This window comes from Glycine soja, chromosome 9, assembly GCF_004193775.1.
Source record: "Glycine soja cultivar W05 chromosome 9, ASM419377v2, whole genome shotgun sequence".
Lineage (NCBI taxonomy): Eukaryota > Viridiplantae > Streptophyta > Magnoliopsida > Fabales > Fabaceae > Glycine > Glycine soja.
In genome coordinates, this window is record NC_041010.1 from 23,567,842 (window position 1) to 23,574,070 (window position 6,229).

General features: G+C 33.3%; 1 long non-coding RNA gene across 2 annotated transcripts; it reads left to right on the plus strand.

Annotated features, from left to right (window-relative positions):
* Positions 1 to 396: 396 nt before the first annotated feature.
* On the plus strand, positions 397 to 6,024 carry LOC114367947. 2 transcript variants are annotated; one of them, XR_003657286.1, is made up of 3 exons: positions 397 to 741; positions 839 to 925; positions 1,850 to 6,024. It is a non-coding gene; the product is annotated as an uncharacterized LOC114367947 (long non-coding RNA). The 2 variants fall into 2 exon arrangements; XR_003657287.1 differs by having other exon boundaries at positions 2,249 to 6,024.
* Positions 6,025 to 6,229: the final 205 nt, after the last annotated feature.

The window sequence follows — 6,229 nt, forward strand, 5'->3', positions numbered from 1 at the left end:
TTCTAATTATTGAAATTTATTTTAGTTTCTTATTTTCTTCTTACATAAATACTATACAAAAGTTATTCAAACATAATGTAAGCCTCAATTATTTCTGCTGAGTTGTCAGTGCTTAATCCCCTCCATCCATCCATCGACCCTTGTCTATCCAGAAAAAGAGTCTGGATTGGAAAATGGGCCAATTACTGGTTGAAATTTAGTTGAAATTTATTAAAAATCATCAATTTTATAAATATTATATCTCATTAAATGATTTACTCTGGTGGTTTAGACGTGAGATTTGTCATAATTTATTGAAATGTTTACACATTAAAATTTCTTTTTATTATAATTATAATTATTATTATTATGAGCACATTGTATTTATTTACTTGTACTTTATTTTTGTAGGGAAATTTGCTCTGTGGATGATACCTCAGTTGTTTGCATACGCCATAAACTTTTCAATAGTAAAGTTCCTACAGGCACAGCACAGAGGAAAGTGCTGGTGATGTTATGGATATCAGTAGTTGTTTTGGTGCTGCACACATTTTTTAGTTGGTTTCTTATATTTAAGCTTGGATGGGGCCTAATTGGAGCAGCAATTACTCTCAACACATCATGGCGGGTCATTGTGATTGCACAATTGTTGTACATTTTCATCACTAAGTCAGATGGAGCTTGGAGTGGGTTTACATGGCTAGCATTTTCGGACATGTTTGGTTTTGTAAAGCTTTCTTTGGCTTCAGCTGTTATGTTATGGTATTTTTCTCTAGCTAACTTCATTTTGCATTGGACTTGATTATATATATTTATATTTGCTGAAATTAAATATGGTGTTAAATGTGAACTCTTGCAGCTTGGAGTTTTGGTATTTGATGATACTGGTGGTGATAACAGGGCGTTTGAAAAATCCTCTAATACCAGTTGATGCCATATCTATCTGGTAAAAATTTCTCTACCCTCCCTCTTCAGTCCCTCCCAATTCACTTTGTGTTGGAGAAGTTGAAACTTGAAAATATAACGGGTTAAAAGTTTTTTTTACCGTTAGTTCCTATTTATTAAATTTTATTTGTTTTTAGTCTTCAAAGATTACAAAAATGTTATGTTTTGAGTCCTTGATTAGAGATTAAAAATGCATCGTTTTTTTATTCAATATAAAGATTAAAAAATAAATAAGGAATAAAACAAATGAAGAAAATAACAAACATTCATAATTTCATATAGCAAAAATATAGAATAAATGATAAATTTAATTTTTGATATTGTGATTTGTTGTTAGTGTAATCCTCAAAATTAACGAAACTAAAAAAACGTTTCTAAAACTATTGTATGTCACTTAGTCTAAAGTTACATGTAGCAAATGATTAAGTCTAATATTAGAGACTTTTTAATAATTAAAATGATGATTAAATTAACTTAAACAAAAGTTAGGGACCAAAATGATGGTTAAAATTAGGAACTTAAATGGAACATTATAATTTGAGAGTCTTTTTTTTTTTTTAATTTTGTTAAATCAAGGATTAACTTTCAATTTAGTGGGTCATGAGAAGGTGATATTCACTTGAGTGCCTCTAGGTGTACTCATGGATCAAGTTGATCCGTAAGACAAGTTGATTCGTAAGTTAATTTTTAAGAATGTTGGGTACACCTAACAAGACTCTATTCATTTTCTAGTTTGGGCTTATGGGCATGTCACTCATCTACTGTTTTTCTGTGCTTGCAAGTTGCAATTTCATAACCGAGCTAGTGAATTGTAATGCTTTGCTTAGTCAATGCCAACATATCATCCCAAGTGCCACTATATTGAGTGAACATAACAAAATCTAAGATAAAAATCGATTACTAATACTTGTTTCCATGTTTGCAGTATGAACATAAATGGTTGGGATGCCATGATTGCAATTGGGTTCAATGCTGCTATCAAAATCTTTTACCATCTTTCTGTCTGTTCCTTTTCACAATACAGTTCTAGTCACTACATATATAGAAAACCCCTATGTTCCTATAACCTAATGAATAGTTGATTTTGAAATTTGGATTGATTTTCCATGAATCACATTGGGACATAATTTCTCACTAATCACGTGGGGACATGATTTGTGTGAGGTCTTGCGTTGCATTGAGCCCCGTGCATGATTTGGCGATGCCTCTCTGGGTTTTTGAATTCTTATATTTTCTTTTCGTTTTTATCTTTTGATGTTTATTATGAGCATTTAAGATTTTAGATTTTATTCTCCATGACTTCCCATTGGGTCTTACTGGGCAGATAAGCAAATGGATTTGTTCAGCAGGTTGTGGAAGGCAGTGGCTGGAAATTATTGATGGACTTCCTGTGAAGCCTTAGGTTTTATTACCCTCGCATTCATTATTTTCTTATGTGTTTGCTCTGCGTTTGATGGTGTACGGTAACCTGGTAGTGTCAGAGTTATTGTGTGTGATTCTAACAGGCACTATAAGAGTATTGGGAGGCACTGGAGTTTTTGCGGACAATTTGTTAGCATTTAGGTTTTTGGAGAACTCTTCGACGATGTTCAGCAGGCTGTGGAAGGCAGTGGCTGGAGATTATTGATGGACTTCCTGTGAAGCCTTAGGTTTTATTACCCTCACATTAATTATTTTCTTATGTGTTTGTTCTGCGTTTATTGGTGTACGGTCACCTGGTAGTGTCAGTTATTGTGTGAGATCCTAACAGGAACTATAAGTATTGGGAGGCACTGGAGTTTTTGCGGACAATTTGTTTGTTTCATTTGGGTTTGGAGAACTCTGATTTCACAATTTTTTTCACAAATTTTTAATATGAAAGATATTTCTAGGTGTTGAACTGTTTGTGTTCATTTGTATGCAGCATGCCAAGTCCTGATATGAGATTTCTGTTGCCGATTGTTGAAGAATAAATCATAAAATTAGAACAGATAACAGCTCTGGATGAATTAATTTCATTGATGAGTTTCTTCTTTCTGTATTATTTATTTCTCTGGATTTGATCACGAAACATTGAATTGAATTGTGAGCCTGTTTTCTCTGCAGCATATAGTGTTTTGAATAATTTTGTGTAGTACCCTTCATCTCATCGAGCCTCATGCGTAATTTGGTGATGTTTCTCACTGTTTTTGAATTCTTGGATTTTCTTTTTGTTTCTATCATTCTTTGTTTATAGTTATGAGCCATTAGTTTTTCAATTTTATTCTCCTTGATTTCCAATTGGGGCCTTACAGGGAAGATTGACAATGGATGTTGGTAGGATGTGGAAGCAGTGGTGGTGGAGATTATTGACGTACTCACTGTGAAGCCTTAGGTTTTATTATCCTTACATTATCTTTGTTTTCTTAATTGTTGTTTCTAATAGGAACCATAAGAGAGAGTAATGAGGAGGCAAGAGAATTTGTATACTTTGTTTCTTCTACTGGAGGAATATGGGTAGTGTTAATTTCTTCATAGATGAGACACCAAGTTTCCTGGAACTGTTCAACTTACCCGATTATATCAGCAAGAATTGAGGAACATTTGATACATAATCTCACATGAGTTTGTTTTCTTGTTTCTTAGATGAGGGTTGCTGGTCTGTCTTGTGTTTCCATGCGTTGAGTCTGAAAATGATTTTTATGTCCTTTGGTTTTACCAGATGATATCTGCAAGATGTAATTTCTTTCATGAGCTTGATCTATCTAGTTTCTTAGTTGATGACTATTTATCTAGGTAACCTGTGTTCTGTAGTTCGGAAAAATGATCCCCCCCCCCCCCCCCAGGTGTAGCCAAATTGAAGACAGGATCTTTGAGAATGGCATTTGATTTTACCATATGAGCAAAGAGCTCCGGACTATTTGGTTTAATTGGGATCTTTTTTTCACTGCATTAAATCTGTGATAACTTTGTTTTTGTTTCCTGTACGATAGATCATAGCACACTTGAATTGAATTTTGAACTTGTTTTATGCTGTTTAGTGTTTGATTTCTGCAAAATCAATAAAGCTCTTGCATAATTCAGTTAGAATTCATGGTTTATCTTTTCATTTTTAGACTTTTCATGACAAGTGTCAACTTTTGAATAGTGTAGAGATTAATCAATGAATATGTGCTGGGTTTGGTATCACTTTCATTTGCCATTCCTATGTGGATTAGATTTTTATGTCATCTGTTCACGAGGTCTACTTTTTGTTAATTCTTATGAAAAGTTTGGTGTTCAACTTGTGCTTGAAAATTAATTATCTTTATCATCAACTTATCTTTGATTTCAAAATTTGCTTATCTTAAATTTTCCATATTACTCAATCTGTTTTTTATATTGCATTCAGGAACTTGATTTCTCATTTACAGAGAACAATAATGAATTTTTATACCATTTCATTATTTAGTTAGTTCCTATATTTGGAGGTCTCATTTCTATTTGAGTTGATTTCAATTTCATGATTTTTGGCTTTTGCTATTCTTATTTTTAGGATCTATTAGTGGTTGTATGATTTTGCTCTTCCGATTTTTAAGCTTGTTTTTCTTAATTTTATGTTGTGCTTTGGATTGAAGATCTCTAGAAACTGATATTTCTTTTGACTTTCTATTTCTACTCTATTGTATAAAAATCATTTTAATGTTATCTTCTGTTGATCAAGGAGATTTTGGCTTTTCTCTGCTCAAGTTCCTTCGTTTGCAGCATGTGCTGAAGTATGTTCACAAGATTTTGGTGTGTATCAAGTTTCCATCCGTTCTGCAAGCAGCAAATTAGAATGGCTAACAAGTCTAGATGAATTTGGTTTTTCTTCAATGGGATATTCATTATTGTTAGTTTCTGAATTTGATCATGAGGCATATGGATTGAGTTTTAAAACTGTTGCAATGTAGAGTAGAAGTTTTGTGTTGCGTTCTGCGTAGCATTGAGCCTCAGCATGATTTGGTGATGTCTACCCTGGATTCCAATCTCTCAGATGTGTCTTCATTTTGCTTTTAGTGTATGCGCTTTTCTTGATTTCTTCTCCATGATTTCTGCTTTGGGTCTCACAGGGAAGTCAAGTAGTGGAAATCAGTAAATGTGGTTGGTTGTGAAAGGCAGTGGCTATCTTATTTACATGATTTGGTGATCTCTACCCTGAATTTAGAATTCTTGGATTGTCTTTTGCTTCTACTTTTCAATGGTCTAGTATGAGGGCATTTCTTGAATTACTTCTCTGTTGTTTCGTCTTGGGTCTTGTGGTGTGGGATGGCTGTTGAAGGCTCGAATCATCTACTTGCATTTATTCATTTGCCGTATGCTAGATTCCAGATGAGTTTTATTTCCTGATGTTGCTGATTGAAGATTGAATCAATAAATTATTATGCCTTTCTTTTGAAACCGTGGATTAGAATCTGGCTACAGATAAACTTAATGTCTTAGATGTTTCATTTTCTGGATTTGTTCACAGTGAATATGGATTGAATTGTGAGCCTGTTTCTTCTGCAGCGGTGGGAGAGTACTATTTAGGTTCTGGTTTTTATTACCCTCGATACAATCATTATCTCATGTTCATTATGGACTGGCTTTCCTTATTGTGGGTTTTGGATTTATTGTTTTTGACAGTGTAGGGTTCTGTCAGAGTTAGACTTGATGATTCTTTTTGGGAAATGTAGGAGGATAACTGGTTCTTTATAGGATTGGCCCGTATGATTTGGTGATGTTGGATTTCTATGTGTTTAGTTACTTATTTACTTCTCAATTGATTCTGTGTCATGAATTGTGGCTATAAGACTTTGTTATTTTGTCTTCTCAATGGACTACTAGTATATTGGAGAGAGAATATTGGACAGCCTTTGTCAGGTCAATTTTTGTTATCTTCATCTTTGGTGGTCTGAAGAACTATGCTGCTCTTTTATATGATCTTTAAGTATATCCTCTTAAAATTGGATATCATTTGTCAGTTCAAAACAGCACATTGAGGACAGTGAAAAGTAGAAGCAGATTTTAGGATTCTTGATCTAGGTGTTGCTCCACGACTTCATTAGTTAAAGGCATGTAGAAGTTTGAATTGACATTAATGGTGATATTTCCTAGGAATATAATTTTTTTTGAAGGATCAAATTAGTTTTATACTTGTACTGAAATATATAGATATTATTTTGTTTATCCTGATAGCTGTCTTTTTAGTAGAATTGCAGCGTGTTTTTAAATTTTTAGTATACCTTCGATTATTTCCTAAAAATTCCTTTAAAATGTTCGATAGTGAAATATTTACGACCTCTCATTAGAATGCTGATAATGTTAAAATGACCATGCTGAATTGTTG